The 24,970-nt window shown below is 46.7% G+C and overlaps 1 protein-coding gene across 3 annotated transcripts in view; it reads right to left on the bottom strand.

Annotated features, from left to right (window-relative positions):
• Positions 1–24,970, bottom strand: part of ATP8B1 (ATPase phospholipid transporting 8B1) — a 125,959-nt gene that overhangs the window by 88,849 nt on the left and 12,140 nt on the right. Inside the window, exon 1 of one of the 3 annotated variants that reach the window (XM_030336245.1) lies at positions 2,051–2,244. The exons of the other annotated variants lie outside the window; for them this stretch is intronic. The gene's annotated coding sequence lies outside the window, so the exon portion shown is untranslated. Of the gene's footprint in view, positions 1–2,050; positions 2,245–24,970 lie in introns of those variants that run through there. 3 annotated transcript variants of the gene reach the window in all.

Here is a 24,970-nt window from a genome sequence, read left to right as displayed (position 1 = left end):
TCCCGGACTGCGAGATCGTGACCTGGCTGAAGTCGGACGCTTAACCGACTGCGCCACCCAGGCGCCCCTGTATTGCCTATTTTTTATCTTTCATATACAGAAGTGCAACATATATGCCCCTTTGCATTTGCTTCTTTTACTTAATATCGCCCGGAAATCACTAGAAGTCACTCTTCAGGCACTGTTTACAAGTAGAAAGCCATTTATGTGTGTGTATACATCATTTCCTTGGGAGACTTTTTAGAAAAATCCACAGATCCCACCATGCTTTGCTCCCTTTCCTCGTTCTGTGAAGACAGAATCCCTCATCCAGCACTCCAGAGTGGGTGGTCGGTCTAGGGTCCAGCTCGCCTCCAGGAACTCAAGTTTACCAGGGCTATTATATTACCACAGTGACTTTATTATTAACATCCAGGCAAGATACTTATGACTTCCAGGGACTTTCCCCAGGCCACATTTCCATCTAAAATGGTGACCCCAATGGTAGCAAGCTAAATATGGCAAGGGAACAAAAAAGAAAGGTGCTTTGTGAACCTTTCATCCCTGACAGGTCTCTGACACCTCATGTCAAAAGGAACCAGGGGAAAAAAAATTTTTTTTTAAGTTAGGATGACTCAAAACAAATCCATTACCACTGTTGGGAAACCCACCACCAGTCCTGAGCCTTGGCAAGTCAACTGCACCTCAACGCTAATTCTCTCCGACTGGTGTTGCTGACACCCTCCCATCCTTCCCACCACGAAGGAGAGCCACTAGGAGATTCTTCCACTTTGTCGCCAGCGCCCAAACTCAAAGGCGCCGGAGAGAGCCAGCACGCCAAGCTCTCTGCGCACCAACAGGAAGGGGGTCGTGCCATGGTACGGGACTTCTCCAGGTTTGCCAATCGCTCCCGTGTACAAGGGGGCAAAGAGAATGACTAAAAGTGATCAGTGATTTTAATGAGCACACAGAAATATAAATGGCAGAAAGCCACAGATGAATTCAGTGTAGCAACATAATTAATAGTCTCAGGGGATTCACATTTTAAAAACAGTCACTGTGGGAGAAGGCCTGGGTGGATGGAACATCTCATGAGCCTCTGTCCTAGGTCCACCTGAGGGGAAAGTCCTGTCCCCAAGACCCCAAAGGCTGGGAACAGGGCGTGCAGAGCAGAGCCAGTTCCAGAAATGCCTGAGGACCCCCTCCCAGAGCCAGCCCGTCCCTACCTTCACTTTTCCCTCCCACCTTTGCCAAACTGAAAACCGGTCTCCCTTGAGGGAAAGAGAAGCCAGTGGCTCCCACAAGATACAGCACATGAGTAATGCACGGCCTGGAGTTTATTCCCAGACCTCCTGTGACAGCTTTTCCCCTTCGTGAAACTCTGACAAGAAAATATGATCACCCTGCTCTTTGTTCACCAGGACATTGCAGAAACAAAACTGTAAAGCCCAAAAGTTGTTTCAGAGAAATACAGCTAACATAAATAGATATCATTCACACGCCTCAAATCTGTATTTAATGGATTCTAATTAAATTGCACCTCTACAGTTTAAAAAAAAAAAAAATGGCTTCTGTCCCAGAGAAAGCATTTAAAAAGATCAGAATGTCTAACTGGAATAACATGTTCTAGAATCAGTAATCACTGAGAATTTTTATTACTAAAAGTGAAAGAAGTCATCAAAAATACCTTCACCAAAAAGATTTTCTTAGAACAAGAGGAGCTTGGATTTGTCCAGCCAAGGGGCCAGCGGCATCATTTCCCGCCCCCTCCTTCTTTCTTTTTAAAGAGACCAGAGAAATTGTGCCATCTACGCTGCAAGTAACCGTTAGGATAAAATGCAGTGGCCTTTCCGGAGGTCCCCGAGATAGTACAAAGTAGTGGAGAGAGACCTACACTCTGGTCCAGCACAGCAGGCATTCGCTGTATGGCCTTAGGCAGGCCACATCCCCACCCGGACTCAGATTCTCATCTGTCAGCGAAGGTTCCTGACCAGATCACTGGTTCTAAAACCTGACCGCACGCAAGAATCCCACGGAATGCTTTTCAAAACAATAGACTGCTAATCCATACCTGAAACTAGACCGGGGAACAGGTCCTAAGGCTTTTCTAGAAGATGTCTGAGATCCCTTCTGGCACGAAGTTTCTTAAATTCATCAGCTTAAAAAAAAAATGTTTTTTTCTAATTAGACTTTTTCAAAAATAGTTTTAGGTTTACAGAAAAATTCAGCAAGAAGTACAGAAAATGCCCAATCCAGCCCCTTAGCCCTTGGTCTTGAAGCTGTGATGAATATTTTGTATTAGTATGATACATTTGTTCCAAGCGAGGAGCCAATATTGACACATTATAATTAACTATTAACTCAAGTCTGCAGTTTACATTAGGGTTCGGTCTCTGTGTTGTCCATTGTATGGGGCTTGACAAATGTACAATGACATATAGGTTTCCTAGTTTAAATACCTCCTCGAGTAGGACGAGCTTTAGTGCTGATCCTGAAGTTAGGGCAAATCAAAGATATGTACATGGAACATTGGTATAAGGTCCATACATACAACATCAACACAGAAGTCTACTTTCTTGCTCTTCCACTTTTCCCTTTGAGCACTTATGATGTCTTTCCAACGGGATGTATCTCTGTCACTTAAACTACCAAACCCATAGGTATTTCCGGATATGTAGTGTGCTTCCCAGATAGGATACATCACAATGACTTTAGAGCCTTAAACTTTTTTTTTTTTTTTTTTTAAAGAACTCTAAGAGATGCCAACCAGGTGTTGATAGAAATTACTTCCCTTGGAAAAAAAAAAAAAAGAAATTACTTCCCTTGATCCAAAGATAACTGACATCTGCAATTCTATGAAATTCGGGGGCTAAATGAAACTTCTTGAACATACACTCTTGCAGTTATTCAGTGATTTCCTTAGGATAAATTCCAAGTATAGAAGGGTTGTCAAAAAACTATTCCCTATAGTTGGAGTTGTTTCCACAAACTGCATCGGGAACCAGTAACATTTCACTATGTAAAGTTTCATATGCTTTTTTGTTTTTCAAATTCCAACAAACCTTTCCATGGGTCAACTGGAATTTTCAATTTTTGTTTTCTTTTTTTTTTTTTTTAACATTTTTTTAAATGTTTCTTTTATTTTTGAGAGAGAGTATGAGCAGGGGATGGGCAGAGAGAGAGAGGGAGAGAGAGAATCCCAAGCAGGCTCCATGCTGTCAGCACAGAGCCCGCCGTGGGGCTCGATCTCCTGAACCACAAGATCACGACCTGAGCTGAAGTCAAGAGTCAGACGCTTAACTGACTGAGCCACTCAGGTGCCCCTCTAACGATTTTCTTTTAATTCAACAACTTATTATACAATAAGTCCTCAGCGTATTTTAAGTTTTAAGTGATCAAGGAAATACATTTAAGACAGTTCAGAGCACTTTCTCTGACATTATCCTCAAGTAAGCTTTTCTCTTTTAAGTTCTTGGCTGTCAAAAACCAGAAAATAACAAGTGTTGGTAAAGATGTGGAGAGGTTGGAATCCTTGTTCATTGCTGGTGGGATATAAAGTGATGCCACTGTGGAAAACATTATGGTTGGTGTTTCCTTTAAACCTCAAACATACAAGGGCGCCTGAGTGGCTCAGTCAGTTGAGCGTCCGACTATTGATTTCAGCTCAGGTCATGATGCCAGGGTCGTGGGATCGAGCCCCACATTGGGTTCTGCACTGAGTGTGGAGCCTCCTTGAGATTCTTTCTCCCTCTGTCCCTCTCCCCCATTTGCATTGTCTCTCTCTCAAATAAAAAAAAAATCAAGCATAGAAAAATAATAAAAAATAAAAATAAATAATAAAAAAAATTAAACACGGAATTACCATATCCTCTAGCAATTCCACCTCTGGGTATATCCCCAGATGAACAGAAGCAGAAACTTGAGTAGGTATTTGTACACGTGTGTTCACAGCGACCTTAGTCATCATAGCTAAGAGGTAGAAACAACTCAGATGGCCATCAACTGATGAATGGGTGAACAAAGTGTGGTATAGCCATAGAATGGAATAGAATTCTGCCTTAAAAAGGAAATTCTGACGCATGCTACAACCTTGAAGCTATGATGCCGAGTAAAATGAGCCAGTCCCCAAAGGACACACTATGATCCCACTTATATGAGGTATCTAGAGACAGTCAAATTCATAGAGACAGAAAGTAGAACAGTGTTATCAGGGACTGGGCATACACGGAGATGGGGACTCCTGTTTAACGGGAAGAGTTTCAGTTTGGGAAGATGAAGTTCTTGAGATGGACGGTGGTGATGGCTGTACGACAATAAAGATCGACTTCGGGGCGCCTGGGTGGCTCAGTCAGTTAGGCGTCCAACTTCGGCTCAGGTCATGATCTCACAGCTTGTGAGTTCGAGCCCCGCGTCGGGCTCTGGGCTGACAGCTCGGAGCCTGGAGCTTGCTTCGGATTCTGTGCCTCCCTCTCTCTCTGCCCCTCCCCCACTCTGCTCGCGCGCGCGCTCTCTCTCTCTCTCTCTCTCAAAAATAAACATTAAAAAAAAAAAAAGATTTACTTAATGCCACTGAAATGTACAGTTAAAAATGGTTAAAATGGTAAGTTTTGTTATTTTGTTTCAATTTTACCCCAACAACAACAAAAAGTACTCAGTTGTTCGTTACCTCCTCTAGAGAACAAAGAGATTTAAATTGATTTTGGCTAAAAATTTCTGGACCGGACAAGTTGCCCAAAGAATAACTGATTATTTCTGGAGGTATTTCTTAAGGATCTACTACTCTGAGCCAGGCAGTGTGCTACAGGCTAGGGACACAGTGGCACATAGAACGTAATAGATCCCCACCTTCACAGGGCCTACGGTTCCGCTCAGCAGGTTCTCAAGTCCTGCCTGGCATCAGACTTCCCCGGAGGGCTTGTTAATTGCAAATTAGTAGGCCCAACTCTCAGAATTTCTGATGCAGGAGGTCAGAGCCAAGGGCTGAGAATCTGCACTTCTAGCAAGCTCCTCAGTGATGCTAATACTGCCGTCCAGGGACCACACATTGAGAAGCTCTAGTATAAGGGTAGAGACCCATAGGTAAATAAGCGATTTCAATCCCATGTGGTAGGGGCTATGATGGAGATCAACCTAGGATGCCTACCAGCAGGGGCACCTATCGGTCCTAGGAGGGACCAAGAAAGCCTTTCCTAGAGGAGGTGCTGTAGGAATGAACATCTAAACTGACCCAGGGGACACGCAGGAGAGAGGCAGGTGACTGGAAGGGAAAGGGCGTTCCAGGCAGAAGGCAGAGTATTTGCAAAGGGCTAGAGGGAAGAAGGCATATAGCCTATTCTCGGAACCCAAGACTTTCCCTGGGCTGGGAAGTGGGAGGGTGAAAGGGAAAGTGAACGGGAGGGTGTGAGGGGTAAGCAGAGTATCAACAGCATTAAGGACCTTAGAGTTTTTCCTCAAGGCAACATGGAGCCTCAGGAAGGGCTTCCAGCAGTAAAGGCTCTAACTCTAAGAACTAAGGGCAGATCATTACCTCTCTGGGAGGCCTCAAGTCCAGCACAGACATTGCCTGGGGGTTAGGGAGAAGACAGTGGCACACGTCCCTCTGATTCTAGGTTTATCCCACCTGATCCAGCTCTAGCTCCTGAGACAGAAAGCAAGACTGGCTTTAAGACCCGCCAGGCGGGGCGCCTGGGTGGCTCAGTCGGTTAAGTGTCCGACTTCGGCTCAGGTCATGATCTCATGGTTCGTGAGTATGAGCCCCGCATCGGGCTCTGTGCTGTCGGTGCAGAGCCTGCTTCAAATCATCCGTCTCCCTCTCTCTCTCTCTCTGTCTCTCCGTCCCCTCAAAATAAATATTAAAAAAAAAAAAAAAAAAGAAAAAGACTTGCCAGGCATCTCGGTTTTATAGCATTAAACCAGCATGTAACTGAGCCTTCGTGAATCAAAACACACAGGGAGCTCTAAATTGATTTTTTTTAATTACAGAGTAAAAACCTAGACAATTGGCAGTTTCTCACGATGTATGTCCGCACTATAAATACCCTAGACAGACATCATATGCTTGTATAAGGACAGAGGAAGAATATTTTTTCCAAGCCACTGAGAAGAATCCTAGAATCACTCTCCAAAGCCACTTCTAAATCCTCAAAGTAACCAGCCAGGGGAACTGAGGGAGGATAAAACACCCTAGATTAAAATTCTACAAGGCCATTTTACTGCTTACCTGCCAAAAACAGCTAAGCTTTGAAGGCTTTTTCTCTATTGTGTATTCTACCCAATTCAATACACAGGATTCATAATATTACATTGCTAATCCTTACTTTAAGTTCTAAAAAATAAAGGGCAAGAGACATCTCATGCCAAGCTGGTAACAAACGCCCAGCCAGGACAACTGGAAACTGATGCAGGGAGGAAATGAGTTATGCTGTAAAATGAAACACACGCCCAGGCGGGAAGCTTAACCCTTGGGCTGACCATACCAGCCATCATTTTTTAGCTAATTAAAAAGCCAAGAAGCCAGCAGAGGGTGAGGACGGCTACAAATAAAAATCCAGATATGTTTTTCTTTTCCCAGCTGTGCAGAAACTAACTGACGAACCTGAATATGGAGGCAACACCCAAGTTCCCACCCTCCGCCTCCCCCTTGAAGGATCTGGTAGGCAAGTTCCCAGCGAGGAGACAGGTCCTCCCAGGTTATCTGAGCAAGGTCCTGATGCCAAGGGACAGGGGGCTTTGGGAAGAGTGCAGAGGCAGACCACATGTCACCTCTTTGTTCAACATTCGCCCCGCCCAGGCGTGTTAAGGGGAGGGGCATCTCAGAAAGAAACAAGAGCGGAGTGTCTGCACTGCTCAAAACCACGAGAGCCCAGCCATCACTGCCCCAGCCCTGTTTTCTGCCCAGATCTGCCCTGTAGGGCTGGAAATGAAGCTCTAATTGGCTCCCTCCTCCATGCTCTGATTAGAACCCTTCCTCAGGTTAAAACCAGTTTCTCTAGAGCCCTTTCAGGGACGTCCATGGCCTTTCCACTCCAAATCACCACAAGTGGAAGGCCATTTATTCACCAGTTCCTGGTTTGGTTAAAATCAGCAATGACTGGCAAGAAACTCTGCGTTAGGCCCCTTGGGTGCCAAAGTAAAGCAGGAAGTAGTTAGCCTGTGGATTACCTCAAGTGGCAGGAAACACCAAAGAGGACCCCGGAAAAAATGGAGACGGGGCTTGGAGAGCTGGTTCATCGGAAGGGCCATGCCAGGAGCATTCCAGACACACAGCAAATGACATAGAGTCTCCAAGAACTGTTTACTTGTTATTCTGATTTAATGTGTTGATAACACTAGCCAGCAGTTTTTGAGCTGATACTATGTGCCAGGGACTCTCCCAAGCACTTAACATTAAATAAGCAAATGCGTCTGGAGCTCACGAGGGCCCAGGGAGATTAGATTCTGTCGTTTCCATTTTACAGATGAAGACACCGAGGCCTAGAAACTCTCCCGGGATCCCACAACCAGCATGTTGTAGAGCCCAGATTCAAATCTAATCAGTCCAGTCCCAGCATCCTGCTCACAACCCATCATGCCCGGAACTCCTTTTTCTTGAATCTCACCCAGAGACTCAAAGATTTGAGTTTGCTATGCGAAGATCAGAAGGGATCTCTTTCCAGGGTCATCCACAAAATGCTCCTTTGCCTTGAGAGGCCTGTGTTCTACACAAAATGGTACCATGGGATTTAGTCACCATTGCAACAATGTTTCTTTCTGTTCAGCGTGGACTGGCAGAAGCCCTCTCCCCACTCTTCACCTGGCTCACTCTGTGGCCTGCATGAGACACAAAGCTCCTTCTACTCGTTCCGGCCCACTGGGACTCACCGAGGAACTCCCTGGAACCCACTGTGAGACAAAAGCTTCAAGGGGGCGGGGGGCAAAGGCCTGGAGGAGAAGGACAGGTGGGATGGGGACCTCGAGCTAGCCAGAAGAGTGGCTTGTCCGTGGGGCAAAGCACATACAAGGTCAGGTATACTGGCGCCTGCCTACTGAGGCAGATTTCAAGTGCACGGCGATACACCTAAAAGGGAAAACATCTCAGCATGCCCTGCTGTGTGTGTGTGTGTGTGTGTGTGTGCGTGTGTGTGTGTGTTAATGTTTATTTTTGAGAGAGAGAAATTGAGAGACAGATCACGAGCAAGGGAGGGTCAGGGAGAGAGGGAGATACAGAATCCGAAGCAGGCTCCAGGTTCTGAGCTAACAGCACAGAGCTCGCTATGGGGCTCGAAATCACAAACCCCGAGACCACGACCTGAGCCGAAGTCGGACGCTCAACCGACTGAGCCACCCAGGTGCCCCTCAGCATGCCCTACTGTTAAAGAGAGCTGGAAGAACAGAAAAGGGACAGTCAGACAAGGGTTATCTAATGTCCCCTCTCTAGTAGAGATATGGACTTCAATTTTTATCAGGAGGAAATTTGGATTCAGTTCCAGTACAGCTGATGGAAAAACTAAGATGGTCATTTCCCACCCCCCCAAACAATTCATAAACTCACAAAAGAGCCATTTCTCTTGGGGACAAGCCCCCTACTCTAGCGAATAGGTTAGCAGTCCTTTGCACATACAGATGGCTTTAGTGAGCTTCATAGAGCCCATCCCCCCCCCAGGAGTGGGCTTTGGGCATCTCATATTGCAAGACAATTCCCTCTTCTGCTTTGCTTCTGACCCTTCAGTTCACCTTCTTCCTAATTCCTAAGTGATCTGAGGTTACCAGGTTTCCCTGACTAAGCTTCTAAAAATCAGGCTGAGTAGACATTTTTAGGCACCTGCACTTTAAGTCTGTCGCAGTGTTTCCTTTGTGATAAGTGACCAGCCTCAGGAGTCGGTCACTCAGGCCACACGCACAGCAGCTCTGGGGTGCTGTCTCAGGTCTAAATTTTCCTACAGTCCCCGATGCTGGAGACCAATGATCTGATCAGGACACATCCAGTTTCCAAAGATCCGAGTAGTGTCAAACAAGAGAATTTAGTTTTTCAGTAACGTCAAGGGGCGCCCTCCACATTTTTCTTGAATGAAGCAGGAAAACCACATTCAGGAAGACACAGGAAGGCACAGCCTGAGGCCCAGAAACTCATGAAAAATCTCTCAGAAGAAACAGGCAGGCTCTCCCTTTGGCTTTGAGACAAACAAGCCACACTGTAAAGCCACGAATTCCCACCACAGGAAACCTTCCTGCACGGCGGTCAAACCTGTAACTCTGTTAACATCGGTGAGTTACAGACATAGGGAGCAGGCCTCCAAAATTGTAAAATTCCACCATTTCTTCTATTAACCCCCAAATCATGTGATCAACAAGTTAGAAATATATACGAAGTATATTAAAGATATCTGCAGGGGCGCCCGTGTGACTCAACCGATTAAGCGTCGGACTTCAGCTCAGGTCACGATCTCACAGTTCGTGGGTTCAAGCCCCGCGTCAGGCTCTGTGCTGACGGCTCAGAGCCTGGAGCCTGCTTCGCATTCTGTGTCTCCCTCTGTTTCTTTGTGTGTCTCCCCCTGCTTATGCTCTCTCCCTCAAAAATAAACATTAAAAAAATTTTTAATGATATCTGCAAACACATAAAGATATATATATATAAATATGAAATATATAGAGGTATGTAAAGTATATAGTGACATATAAAATAGGAGCTTTATCTTCATATGCATGGTCTATGCAGCAACAGGGACAAATACACATCTCACCATAATTCAGTGTGACAGGTGCTAAAAGAAGAAGCCACAGAGGAGAGCAGGGACTCCAAGAAAGGATGGAGAGAGGAGGGAAGTTATTTGAGTCAGGCCCTGAAGGTCAAGTTGGGTGGTGATCAGGGAAGTGAGAGAAGAGAGGCATTTCACGAGATGAAACCATGGGAGGCAGGATTACACCTACAGTGTAGGTGGGGGTTGGAAAATGATGGTTGAAAGAGGAGGCTGGAGAGGTAGACTGAGGCAAGGCTGGGAAGGCCTTGCAGGTGACAGGCATTTGGAATTTGTAGGCTAAGCAAGCAGAGGCCATGAGGAGCTTCTCGTGCTTTGGACAAACGTCTCCAAGCCTTCCAACACGTACTCAGTCAGCTGCTGGTGGGGAAGTCACGGCTCCCGTCCTTCTGAAGGTTCAGTCTCGGGGGAGACAGACAGGAATAGGGGTCCACAGAAGGAGCTACACTGTGACAGAGAGGTATCGGGGACAGCGAGGACATGGAGATGTGGGAAGGGGCAGGGACGTCCCAGGACGAGTGAGGACGGCTCTGGGGTTTAAAGCATAAGCAGAGCGTGGAAGGAGGGAAACCGTCTGTGTAAAGAGCCTGGGGCCTCTTCTACCGGAACTTGCCTAATCAGATATGCAGTTTAGAAATGATAACCCTGACCAGGGACTCCTAGGAGAGATGATGTCAATCTGTGGCCGAACAAGATTGTAGGAAGTTCCTACGGTCCTCTGGCTTGCAGATGATCAAGACAGAGGCAAAGCGAAGGCAGCGCAGGCACAGGGCTCGCGGAAAACCTTTCAGCGAGAGAGGCAGCTGCTTTCACTAGATGCTAGGCACACATCTGAACAAAAGAAACAAAACTCCCTTCCCTCAGGGAGTGGACGTTCCGGTGGGAGAGACGGACAGAAGTACATGTTCAAGTCTGTTAGAACGTGGGAAGTGATATGGAAAGCGATGTAAAGGAGAACCAGGGGCACTGGGCAGGTGAGCCTGCACAGTTTAAATGCCGTGGTAACTGGGCACCGAGAGCACAGTAGGTATCTCAGAGATGTTTGTGGATAAACACAGCCCAACACACAGTAGGTATCTCATAGATGGTTGTGGATAAACACAGCCCAACACACAGTAGGTATCTCATAGATGGTTGTGGATAAACACAGCCCAACACACAGTAGGTATGTCATAGATGGTTGTGGATAAACACAGCCCAACACACAGCAGGTATCTCATAGATGGTTGTGGATAAACACAGCCCAACACACAGTAGGTATCTCATAGATGGTTGTGGATAAACACAGCCCAACACACAGCAGGTATCTCATAGATGGTTGTGGATAAACACAGCCCAACACACAGTAGGTATCTCATAGATGGTTGTGGATAAACACAGCCCAACACACAGTAGGTATCTCATAGATGGTTGTGGACAAACGCTCACCTTGTGGCCTCCCTAGTCACCCATGCAGAACAGTAAACCTTCATGGTCACTCTCTACCCCCTTGTCCCAAATTATTTTCCCCCCCCGGTTGTATTTATCACCAGCCCGCAAACACCTGTTAGCGCACTTATTCTCTGTCTCTCCCCATGAGAACGGAAGCTCCTTGAGGGCAGGGACATGATCTCTTTTTGTCTGATGAATTCAGAACATCTAGAACAGTGCCTGGCACATAGCAGGTACTCAAATGTTTGGTGGAAGGAAGGAAGGAAGGAAGGAAGGAAGGAAGGAAGGAAGGAAGGAAGGAAGGAAGGAGATGGAGAAAGGAGGCAGGAAGGAAGAAGGAATTCTCACTCCATATCATCGGGGTCACAGAGGAGTGGCCTAAAATAAAGGAACATTAACTGGTTCACAGACTTCTACATATAGACAGAGGTCTTGTCAGAGAGCAGTGAAATAAGCAAGCGTTCACTTGAAATCTATCCATTCATGTGTTGCTTGAGAATAAAAATAAGTATCTACTGGGGCGCCTGGGTGGCTCCGTTGGTTGAGCGTCTGACTTCGGCTCAGGGTCATGATCTCACGGTTCGTGAGTTCGAGCCCCATGTCGGGCTCTTCACTCTCAGTGCAGAATCTGCTTAGGATCCTTTGTCTCTGTCTCTGCTTCTGTCCCACTCTCTCTCTCTTGCTCTCTCTCAAAAATAAATAAGGAAATATAAAAAAAAAAGAAGAAATTTCTACTAACGATGCCAGAACAAGGAACAGACCATACATTGGACTCTAGTCAAAGGAGCCGTGAGTTGCTGAATAACCACCATCCTTGTTATTTGTAAGGTGCTCTCCCCGACCATGCTCCGAACAATAAATGTAATGCATCGACCTATCTGGCGAGCGTCCTTTACGATCCAATTCCATTCAAACCCGATACTATACACTAAGGAAACAAAACTAACATCTGTATTCAGCTGAATTCTGTCCAATTATTCTTTCACCTCTGTCGTGACTCGTTTGGCATGCCGCCTATAATTTTAAATGTAATGACTGTAATGATAATAACCACCTCAAATTCATAAGGCACCTTTCTTCCAAGGCATTTATTGGTCTTCCCAGACCATGTTAATTAGGCTTCCGCCATCCTTTAAAGCTGAGGCTTCGTTACCTTCACCTTGCAGAAAGGAAACGGAGACAAGAACAGGTTAAGATGTGTTGCAAAGGTCGCAAGGCCAATGGAGGAAGGAGTTCACTTGTTCCACGGCCCGGGACACCACCCACACCATTAACGACAGTTACTCTGAGTCTCTACCACTGAGGCAGTAAAAAGAAGAACAGAGAGCAAGCCCTTCTCTTCACATCTGCTCTCGGGACTCACTCCACAGCTAATCGGGAGGCATCTTACTTCCCCAAAGGTGATTTGGTCCCAGAAGCAAACCAACCCCCCACCTCACACACACACACATACACACACACACACACACCCCTAATTTTTCACAATATGAAGGGTTCTTAGGGAGAAAAGACTGGAACAACTGTGGGGACATTTCCTGATACGGAGAGTTATTTTCATCTCCCCCTTTCCCCTGAGGATCAAGAAGATATTTCATTATGGAAGGCTCTCCAGAGGAGCTCATCTGGATGTTTTAAATACTAGCCTGCCTGGGGCGGCTGGGTGGCTCAGTCCATTAAGTGTCCGACTTCAGCTCAGGTCATGATCTCACAGTTTGTGAGTTCAAGCCCCACGTCAGGCTCTGTGCCCTGCATCGGGCTCTATGCTGACAACTCAGAGCCTGGAGCCTGCTTTGGATTCTGTGTCTCCCTCTCTGTCTGCCCCTCCCCCACTTGCACTCTGTCTCGTTCTCAAAAATAAATAAACATTTGGGGCGCCTGGGTGGCTCAGTCATTTAAGCATTTGACTTCGCCTCCGGTCACAATCTCACGGTTTGTGGGTTTGAGCCCTGCATCGGGCTCTGTGCTGACAGCTCAGAGCCTGGACCCTGCTTCGGATTCTGTGTCTCCCTCTCTCTCTGCTCCTCCCCCACTCACGCTCTCTCTCAAAAATTAATAAACATTAAAAAAAAATTTTTTAAATACACACACACAAAAAAACTATCCGGCCCAAGGCCAAGTGGGCAAACCAGATGGTTTCTCTCAGCCCAATCATTACACAACTCGTTATCTTTCTTTCTCTCAAAGGTTTTCAACGGTTTCCTTAAGTTAATTTCTTATCTGTTAAGTTCAGAGCAGAATCCAGTGGCAGAAATTACATTAAGTCTTCAATCTGTTGTGTATCAACTGTACTCCTGATTTCAAGTCCAAGTTGAAAGTCAAATTCCACGGCCATCTGAGTTTTTTTGTGGGGGCGGGATAGGTCTGTACACATTGGTAATGTACACATTTGTAAATGCAAAGACTATCTCTAGAAAGTTAACCGATAAGCTGGTAATAGCTGTTGACCGTGGGAAGGGAAATGGGCACTGACACGAAAGGGGGAAGACTGTCTTTACACTTTGTACCCTTTCGTACCTTTTGAAGATTGCATCATTCGCGTGTATCGCTTATTCACAACATTAAACTGGAAAAGACGTGCGACAAAACCGAAGCTTGGAAATTATTTTTGCTGGAGTCCTCCATCAGAAAATGACAATGATGGTGTCACATCTTGGTTTACCCATGATGCTTGGCGAATACAGAGCTTACTAACTACACGGATGGTGAGCGCCCCAAAGGCAGGGCACGTTTTAATTGCACCTTAAACCTCTGTCCTTGCGTTTGTTATTTACTGCTGCGTAACAAACGGCTCCCAAATCTAACAGTTTAAAACGCAAGTTTTGGGGCGCCTGGGTGACTCAGTCAGTTGAGCGTCTGACTTCGGCTCAGATCATGATCTCACGGTTTGGGAGTTCGAGCTCCACATCGGGCTCTCTACTGTTGGCACAGAGCCCGCTTTGGATCCTCTGTCCCCCTCTCTCTCTGCCCTTCCCGCACTCTCTCTCTCGCGAAACCAAATACACAGAATGAATGAATGAATGAACGAATGAATGAACGAACGAACGAACGAATAAATAAATAAATAAATAAATAAATAGATAAATAAATAAATAAATAAAACACAAGTATTATCTCAGCTTCAGTAGCTCAGGATCTTGGGCCCTGACCTGAGGCAACTACCACGGCGCCCGCCAAGGCTTTGGGCACCTGGAGGGACAAGTGGGCTCAGCACTGATTAACCTCCGCTTCCCAGCTCTGCGTGCTGGCAGGATCCTGCTTCTCGTGGGCCGCAGGCTGGAGGCTGCCCTTGGTTCCGGGCCACACACGTGTCTCCACAGGGAGGCTGGCTTCTCTAAGAGCAGGTCAGAGGAGGGTCTTGCTTTGCATGCTAGCTTTGGGAGTGACCTCCCAGGGCGTTTCCCGTATTCTGTTCGTTTCAAGTGCATCACCAGGTCCAGCTCCCACCCAAGGAGCGAGGCCACCCACCCACAGCAGAAGCCACAGATCGCACGGAGGAGAATCCTGGAGCATTTTAGCAGGGCCCCAAATTTGGTTAAAAAAAAAAAAAAAAAAAAAAAAAAAAAAAAAAAAAAGTCCCTTGAGACAGCTCGCATGGACCAAGCATGAGAGGAGGTCTAGCAGTAAAATGAAAGCCAGGAGCCACGACTTCCCTCCAAAGAGCAGCGGTAGATGTGAAGCACCATGAGCATTCACAGGGCTGGAAGGCTCCAGAGGAGGCAAAAACAAAAGTCAAAATTAGCTTTAAAAATTATGCTTCTGCTTCTGTGTCTCCCTCTCTCTCTGCCCCTCCCCCCACTTGCACTCTGTCTCGGTCTCTCAAAAATAAATAAATGTTAAAAAAAAAAAAATTGGGGCACGTGGGTGGCTCAGTCGGTTGAGCGTCCGACTTCGGCTCAGGTCATGATGTCACGGTTTGTGAGTTCAAGCCCTGTGTTAGGCTCTGCGCTGACAGCTCAGAGCCTGGAGCCTGCTTCGGGTTCTGTGTCTCCCTCGCTCTCTGTCCCTGCCCCCGCTCACACTTTGTCTCACTGTTTCTCAAAAATAAATAAATGTTGGGGCGCCTGGGTGGCGCAGTCGGTTAAGCGCCCGACTTCAGCCAGGTCACGATCTCGCGGTCCGTGAGTTCGAGCCCCGCGTCGGGCTCTGGGCTGATGGCTCCGAGCCTGGAGCCTGTTTCCGATTCTGTGTCTCCCTCTCTCTCTGCCCCTCTCCCGTTCATGCTCTGTCTCTCTCTGTCCCAAAAATAAATAAACATTGAAAAAAAAATTTTTTTTTTAAATAAAAATAAAAAATAAATAAATAAATAAATAAATAAATAAATAAATAAATGTAAAAAAATAAATAAATAAATAAAATCAAAGTGGTATCAGCCCTGGTCTGATACATTTGCTTTTTTATTTTAGCAACACTGAATGTAGTGTTTATATCTTATTTGGGGGGAGTGATGGTCACCTGTTAACCTGTGTTATGCGATAAAAGAGAAACAAAACACCCAGGTAATCATATAAACATTCTCTTTTTGCTGAGCCCACTGCAAATCACTGCAGATATAAATACCCGAGTTCAAAAGTCAGATACATCAACTGACCTTTAAGTCCACGTTGCAGATCCTCCTGTTTGATTATCACGAATCTCATATTCCCAAGTTTGTCTGTATATGGGCAACTATCTTGGAGAAGCCAATAAATACAGAGAATTTTTTTTTCATCTGAAGCCAATAAATATGGAGAATTTTTTTTTCATCTGAAGTTGTAATTTAAACAAGGCATTTTAATCTTTCACTCACTTCGGTAAACCCTTGAAAGGATTGAAAAATATTTACTTTGTCAATTTCTTGAAAAAGACCTTTTACAATGAAAATGCCTGAGTTCACAATGACTGTGAACCTAACCGAAGGTTTTACAGGATTTACTCCATAAATGGCTCCCTTTGGCCTGGCTCCCAAGTCAAGATGTGCAGCTGTAAAGAACATCCTGTTGCATGTTGACATACATTAACAGCTTCGGGAATTTAACAATTAGGAGTCAGATCTTATCATACTGCTGAGCGATGGTAGGCTGGCTTCCAATCAGAGCTGGGATGGGGGTGGGGGGAAAGACCTAGAAAAAGAAAACTTCTCGGAAGGTGTTTGTCAGGGCAGGGAAAGTACAATTACATTGACAATGTGGATTTTCTTTTCTTTTCTTTCTTTCTTTTTTTTTTTTTTTTTTTACTCATTTAGTCAAGTCTTTTTATTATATGGATGCATTTTTGGAGGTGGTGACCAGAGTGGGGTTGATGATTGCCTCCTTGATTGTATATTTAACTATTATTTTTCTGTGGGTAGTTTTAAATAAAAGAGGAAAACTCTATTAACACTTTTGAGTGGAGTTAAATGCAGAAATAGAAAGCAGCATGAACCAAGCAAAGGGAAGCCAGAATTATATGCCTATAACTCCAAAAAAACCTGAGAAATTTAAATAAATACCAACATTATTATGCTCACGTTACAAAATTATTCATTTTAATCTTCACTGGGAAACAGACGAGTACAATTAATACAATTTTAAGTTCGTTTGATAACCACTTACTAATCATGATGATAATAATCACTGTGGTAAACTGATTAAAATAATAGCCCCCTTCTTCACTCATTCCTATATGAAAATCTGCCGCTTGACCCCTTGAAGTTGGACTGGCCTTGTGACCTGCTTTGGCCAAAAGAATGCAGTGGAATGAGATCTCACGAGACTAGATCTCAAAAGGCCACACACGCCTTTTAAACGAAAAAGTTCTCAGATATACTTGGCTGGCCCTTCCATTTTACAACCCTCAAAATCTCTTAACTGGCTTCAGCCAAAGGGGTTGCCTGATGCAAATAAGAGGGCACACACTATGTGAACAATTTATTTTTTCCGCGAAGAGTGTTACCCTCGAGGAGGAAGATATGGTTCCACATTTCCTTCTGTTTGCCCGCCCCCTCCTCACCCCGATTAGGAAGTGATTCCTAAGTGGTCAAGAGCCGGGTCTCAGTAAGCCGCGTCCCCGACTCCATCCCCTTCTGAACAGAAGTCCCCTTCCTCGTCTGGGCAATACGTGTGCAGTGAATGCAGCTGGCCGACGCTGGCTGCACCAACGGGGCCACTCTGGGTTTAGAATTCACAAAAACGGGCTCAAATTTCATTCATAAAACCACCGCTGCTCAGATGGGAGCAATCTCCAGGACAGCAAACAGCGGCCCTTAAACACTGCTTGGCCTACTTCAAAATCACTTGGGGAACGTCACCAAAAGGGGCGCAACACGGGACTTTCTACTTTCTCAACCTCCCGAGGTGATTCGGGTGCACGACAGTCAGGACCGGGTCACCGGTCCAGGTTGAAGTGAAACATGAATTTCCAATTCCTGCCAACTGGTGAATCGCCTTCATCTTACCTCTTTCCTCGTTATTCTTGAGACTGGAGAGCTTTGTTGAGGTTTTGCAACAAATAGGTAAAATTGTAAGATAGAACCACCCATTTTAGAGCTATAAGGGATATTGGAGAAAATTTCCAGACTCTTCATTTTTACAAGAGGAATCTGGGTCTCAGAAAAGGTTGGGGGGTGGTGGTGAGCACTGAACTGTAATTCATCTCCCGGGGCCCAGGGTCCCCCACCTGGCAAGTAATGATGGGTGGATGAATTAAATCATCAGTTGCTGAATGTCTACTAGGCATAGGATATGCCCTCAAGGGGACAGAAACCGTAATAGATTATGACAGTTCAATACCCTAAGTACCAGGAGAGGACCACACGTGGAGGCTAGTCCCTAAGGCACCCTGGGAAGTGCCTGGGAGGGGCTCCAGGCCAGAAGAACACTGAAGCTGAATCCTAACCGATTGTGCTCCTTGAAGAAAGGGCAGAGGGGAAACAGGTGCTCGGCCCTCGCTTTAGAATTCTGGTGAAACTAAGATATTGCACGTGAAGGTGCTTTGTCATCAGCAAATCACTATGCAGATGTGAGCTACGAGGTCACGGACTCGATCAAGACCACCCAGCCTTGGTTACAGAACCCAGTCTGGTGTCTGAGTTACGCTGCTCCTTTATTTCAATCACTTCCCCCCTATGCTGATCCTCAGACATTTCCATAAACCTGGGTGAATTTTTGACACAGTAAAAGACATCCCATAGACTCCTATGGCATCTACGCTCCAGGCAATTCTCAGCCTCGACAATGCATTAGAATCCACCCCCCCACCCCGGAACTCCCCTGCTTGGGAGACTCCCCCTCCCCAGCATCCCCCCACAGGGGACTCAGGCATCAGTGCAGTTGATGCTCCCCAGGTGACCCCAATGTGCAGCCAAGTTTGAGAACCTCATTTACTGCAAGGCCAAGAAGACCGAACACTCCCCCACACAGACAATTCTCAGTCATTTCTGGTTTATACATCTTAAGAAAGACTCCAGATAATGTGAAATCGTTTGTTTGAGTCTGGACTGTGATGCGGTTCTTTTAGGAAAATGGCTTTGCCCCCTGAATGATGACTGGCCTGGATTAATACTAGTTTGTCTTTTCTAAAGATACGCTGGCTTGGGGCGCCTGGGTGGCGCAGTCGGTTAGGCGTCCGACTTCAGCCAGGTCACGATCTCACGGTCCGTGAGTTCGAGCCCCGCGTCAGGCTCTGGGCTGATGGCTCGGAGCCTGGAGCCTGTTTCCGATTCTGTGTCTCCCTCTCTCTCTGCCCCTCCCCCGTTCATGCTCTGTCTCTCTCTGTCCCAAAAATAAATAAACGTTGAAAAAAAAAAATTTTTTTAAAAAAAAAGATACGCTGGCTTATAGGGGAGGCGGCGGGGGGGGGGGGGGGGCGCACAGAAGTACGACAGGTGTCACAGAACAGACTGTCCGAGCTACAAACGTGCTTCAGAGAAACCATAAAAGAGACAATGTGCAGATTACAGGACGATGCACCTGGAGGAAAGCAGGAGGGATATGTAAGTGGGTTTATATTTAACAAAGTCCTAACATGCCTGCTGTGGTCCTTTGACAACAGACATATAAGGGGGTAGACGCAAGGGGCTCACCAACAACTCTATGTTCTATTTCCTTTGATAACATAGAAAGGCCTGTGTAAAATAAGGACTTTAAGGTTATCAAACACACCTGGGAGATGCTGCCTAAAACGAAGCCATCAGATGCCTCCTGCGTTTCACGAGAAAGTCGGGAAGAAAGTTAAATCTTGGCGAAAACACGGAAGCCATGTGTTCTACCATTTACCAAAGGGCACATGATGACAGAACTGTTGTTCTTTCAATAGGACTGGTCTGCCCCATCCTCCGGGTCCTACAGACCCGCAGCTGGCGCATCATCTAGGGGAGATCGTGAGAATTGCAGGACTTCACCTTCCACCAAATCCCGAGTCTACATTTTAACAAGATTCATCAGGAGATCCAAATGCACATTGATGCTTGAGAAGGCAGTGGTCTACACGGTGGAAGAAGCCACTTTCTGGGTGGTCCATCGCATCCACGTGTGGGCATATCAGAGGCCAAAATTTCTTTAGGCTCCATTTAATCCCAAGCGTTTCCCCCACCCCAGCTGAATTTTTTTTATCATTTCCTAAACCTGGGGAACCCCCAATCGTTCTTCAAGGTTGTCCTCCGGCTTCTTGGGAAGCTTCCTGAACACCCGTGACCTGAGTTAATAACTCCCTTCTCGGTGCTCCCGCGGCCTGACATTTCCTACTTCCCTCCTTCCCTCACCCCTGCAAGCTAATTTCCTTTCTTTCACTCACCAGGCCACCCAGGCAGCAAGCACTCCCACTAATGTCCCACAAATAGTAATCCAAGAACAAGCTTCAGCCATTCTGTCAGCCACTGAGCTGTGGAGGGCGGGACACATGTGGTCCCTTCTCAGGAAGCTTCCAGACTCCGGGGGCAGCACACCAAAAATCCCACAAGTAAATAAAGGAACAAGAAAGAGGGCAAGGGGCATGCCCTGGGAGAGACCTACCTTAATGGGGGTGGTCAGAGAATGCTCTGAGGAAATGATACATGAGCCCAAAAGCAAAAGATAAGGAGTCCTCGAGGGGAAGAGCGTTTCAGGTGAGAAAACAACAAATGAGCAGGTCCCGGGAGAGGGAAGGGGCTCGTCATGCTCCAGAGGCTGAAGTAGGACAAGAATGAAATGGGAGGGGAGGGTGGGGGAAGCGGGCTGGGCCTGGGGAGCCACGGGAAGGAGGGAAGTGTTATCAGTGCAGTGGTGAGCTACAAAAAAGTCTGCAGCTGGGCACCGGTGTGCACCAGTACCTGAGTGGCTGCTCTGGGCTGGGAACGGAGACATCAGTGAGGGGGGTCCTGGGGGGAGGGGCATCCAGGAGGGTGGCGATGGTGGCGGCTTGAATAAGGGGATGGCAATGGAGCTGACCAGGTGAACTCAAGATCTCGTGGAGGTAGATATAGCAGATCTGAGAGACAGATTGGAAATGGAGGTCTGGGTGGTGCAATCTGGGGGAGAAAAGGGGTCATGGTTCGAGTCCAGGGGTCTCCGATTGGGGGGTCAGCACTGGATGCGCTGTGACCGCGCTGCCCTGGAGACACACGAGTGGAGACTACAGGCTGGCAGGGAGAAAAAGCTGGCTGCCGCGGAAACCCACCAGGAACCCGACTGTCAAGGATACCGAAACGGAAATTACCTAACGGAAGGGGAAGCGCGCCTGGGGAACTGGCATTTTAAGAAGACTCCCGTCCATGGTGTCAGGAAGGACTTCTCAACCCCCGCACTGCACACTGTGGGCGGGGACACTTCGTTGTGGGAGGGGTCCTGCGTGCTGAAGGCATTCGTGAGGTGTCGTAAACACTAGCAGCACCCCCTGAGTTGTGACACCCTAAAATGTCCCCTACGGCCCCAAATCGCCTCTGGTTGATGAGGTTAGGGATGCTTTTACAAAGCCTTTAATAAAGCTGCTGACTTCGGTCCTGAAAGTTCACAACCAGCCTAGGGTAAGAGCCCCACAAATCCCTTCAACTTCCTCATGTTCTGGCTTTGTGGACAAGCAACTAGAATTGATTGAATAAAACCAGGCCCCATGTTAAACTTGACCTTGCTCTATCTAACAAGAAACACGTGTAGTGGTACTAACCCCACTACAGTCTTAACGATCTTGAAGACTCTTTGTCTTTATTCAGTCTTCTGATAACAAACATAGACCCAAACGGAAACAGTGAGTGGAGATTGGTGCTAGCTGTTTTTCCCTTGCCTGCAAATATTTTTTTTTTATTTTTAAAAAAAATTTTTTTTTCAACGTTTTTTATTTATTTTTGGGACAGAGAGAGACAGAGCATGAACGGGGGAGGGTCAGAGAGAGAGGGAGACACAGAATCAGAAACAGGCTCCAGGGGCGCCTGGGTGGCGCAGTCGGTTAAGCGTCCGACTTCAGCCAGGTCACGATCTCGCGGTCCGTGAGTTCGAGCCCCGCGTCGGGCTCTGGGCTGATGGCTCAGAGCCTGGAGCCTGTTTCCGATTCTGTGTCTCCCTCTCTCTCTGCCCCTCCCCCGTTCATGCTCTGTCTCTCTCTGTCCCAAAAATAAATAAATGTTGAAAAAAAAAAAAATAAAAAAAAAAAAACTTGGAAAAAAAAAAGAAACAGGCTCCAGGCTCCGAGCCATCAGCCCAGAGCCTGACGCGGGGCTCGAACTCCCAGACCGCGAGATCTTGACCTGGCTGAAGTCGGACGCTTAACCGACTGCGCCACCCAGGCGCCCCAACCTGCAAATATTTTATAGCTCAGAGTTATCGAATGGTCGAGAAGTTTCTGAGTATCAGTAGGAAAAAGACCTCTTACCCAGACCAAGATGTCACAAGAGTCTGCTTTTCCCAAGTAGGAGCTAACTAAAAGTAATCCCTGGTGTTTTGTGGCATTTGCAAAGGATGGCCATATGGACCAGAAGCTGATGCTAAAAAAAAAAAAAAAAAAATCTTAAAATATCAATTTGCGTGTGTGACTATTTTAAGAAGCAATAAGGTCCAAGAACGCGGTTACTGGCAGGCGTCTGGCATCTTACCAAAGGAATGAAAACCATAAAGTTCACTTGATCAGACCACGGTTGGTTCTTTTTATCCCGGGGTCACTACACAATAACCAGCCTCGAACCCCTTTCCTCAGAGGACATTTTCTAATAATGGCAGCTAGTTCCAGTGACTGTAAGTGTGGAAAAAGGCATCTGTCTGACTGCACTGCTTACCACGTCATTGTAGAACAGCTACTACGATGTAAGCACTGTGCTGGGGGCTGGGCTGCCCCAGTGAGCCCCAAACAGACCCTCTTCTCACCGAGGTGACAGCCTAGCGCAGAGAGAAATAGACCAGGGACTACAATATAGTTCAGAGGCGGCACAGCCCCGGGTCCACATCTGTCCTGCTTCTCGCCTGCGCAAGGTGATATCACCAAGGAATCCTGATACACCCTTCCCTGCCATGGCTGGACGTGACCTCAGAATCCTACTCAGCGGAAGTTTCTAGACCAGCGGACCTCAACCTGGAGCAGGCATCAGAATCATCTGAGAGTTTCGTTCAGAACCAGTTGGGTCCTACTTCCCAAGTGTCTGATTCAGTAAGTCTGCTGCTGCTGCTGCTGCGGCTCTGGGGACTGTTCTTTGAAAACCAGTGTCTAGGGGCGCCTGGGTGGCTCAGTCGGTTGGGCGTCCGACTTCGGCTCAGGTCACGATCTCACGGTCCGTGAGTTCAAGCCCCGCGTCGGGCTCTGAGCTGACAGCTCGGAGCCTGGAGCCTGCTTCCGATTCTGTGTCTCCCTCTCTCTCTGACCCTCCCCCCATTCATGCTCTCTGTCTCAAAAGTAAATAAACGTTAAAAAAAATTTTGGCGGGGGGCGCCTGGGTGGCTCAGTCGGTTGGGCGTCCTACTTCGGCTCAGGTTGTGATCTCGCGGTCCGTGAGTTCGAGCCCCGCGTCAGGCTCTGTGCTGACAGCTCAGAGCCTGGAGCCTGTTTCGGATTCTGTGTCTCCCTCTCTCTGACCCTCCCCCGTTCATGCTCTGTCTCTCTCTGTCTCAAAAATAAATAAAGGTTAAAAAAAAAAAAAAAAAAAAAGAAAACCAGTGTCTAGGTAACTACCGCTAAATCAAGCTGCCTTGGTAAAAGCTAGTTACCATCTCTAAGATGGTGAGATCTGGGTCAGGAATGTACAGAGAGTGACCAGAACAGAGGAGGGGCCCCTCACTTTGACCTGGGAGGGTGAAGAATCAGGAAGTCTTCAAGGAGGAAATAGCACCTGGTCAGCAGGTAGTGGCGGAGAGGGGAGTCACAGGCAAAGAACGCAGGGCAGGAAGAGACCCCGAGACAGAGCACTGTGTTCTGTCGCATTAGAATTCAACGACATTTCATATCAGGTAAAGTTAGTGGAGGCAACTGCCTCTAAAAGAAAAGTTCTTCTCCTGTTCTTTTTCCTCTTGAAAGCATTTTAATGATCAAATATGTCATTGTCATTCTTTTTCTTTTTGTATTAAATGCTTTCCTCCTTAAGCAATAGCCTGGGCTTTATCAGAGTCTATCACAGCGGTGCCTGGCTGGCTCAGTCAGTGGAGCCTGCGACTCTTGATCTCAGGGCTGTGAGTTCAAACCCCACACTAGGTGTAGAGATTACTTAAAAATAAAAGTCTTGGGGCGCCTGGGTGGCGCAGTCGGTTGAGCGTCCGACTTCAGCCAGGTCACGATCTCACGGTCCGGGAGTTCGAGCCCCGCGTCGGGCTCTGGGCTGATGGCTCAGAGCCTGGAGCCTGTTTCCAATTCTGTGTCTCCCTCTCTCTCTGCCCCTCCCCCGTTCATGCTCTGTCTCTCTCTGTCCCAAAAAATAAATAAATGTTGAAAAAAAAAATTAAAAAAAAAAAAAGTCTTTAAAAAAAAAAAAAAGAGTCTACCACAGTGCTTTATGATGAAATACTAGTAAGTCTGCCATTTTTTTTTTCAACGTTTATTTATTTTTGGGACAGAGAGAGACAGAGCATGAACGGGGGAGGGGCAGAGAGAGAGGGAGACACAGAATCGGAAACAGGCTCCAGGCTCTGAGCCATCAGCCCAGAGCCCGACGCGGGGCTCGAACTCACGGACCGCGAGATCGTGACCTGGCTGAAGTCGGACGCTTAACCGACTGCGCCACCCAGGCGCCCCATCGCTCCCCAAATTTTAAAAACATGTATAGAAAATCCAGAAGTCATCAAGTGGAATATCCCAGTAGTCCTCAAATCGCAAATATCTTTATGTTCCAAAAGTTCAATTCTGGGTAATTTTTCCAAATGCAACACAGGACATGAAGTTACATTCAAATTTTAGATAAAACAATATAATTGTTTTGGTATAAGTATGTCCCAAACACGGCATGTCCCACTCTTTATCCGAGATTCAAATTTAACTGTGTGCCCTGTATTTTTATTTGCTAACCAATTTCTGAGTCGTCTGTACTGCGTTTCCAACTCTCAGCTAGGAGGTTCTGGAAGGAGCTCTCACCTTGGGCGTTGAGAAAATGGAGTTCGATTTCTGGTTTCTGAGATCTGAGGCAGGTTACAATTCCTTCCCTTACACAAAGGGGCCAGTCAATACACATACCACACAATTTCAATGCCCTGGTGTCCATGAGAAATCCCCGGACTTTGTCAAGTTCCCGTTCAAAACACACTGGCCGCTTCCTGCATCTGATAAGCATTTCGATGTGTGTGGTTGTCCCGCCTGTTAGACAATACTGCATCAACCTTCCCTGTCCTCGCCATCCATAAAGCAGAGCCTGTGTATTTGCATAAGGGCTTTTTGTACTCAAATGTAAATGGTTTATTGCTAAAAAAAAAAAAAAAAAAAAAAAAAAA

Source organism: Lynx canadensis, chromosome D3 (assembly GCF_007474595.2).
Source record: "Lynx canadensis isolate LIC74 chromosome D3, mLynCan4.pri.v2, whole genome shotgun sequence".
Classification (NCBI taxonomy): domain Eukaryota; kingdom Metazoa; phylum Chordata; class Mammalia; order Carnivora; family Felidae; genus Lynx; species Lynx canadensis.
This window is presented reverse-complemented; position numbering and strand designations above follow the sequence as displayed.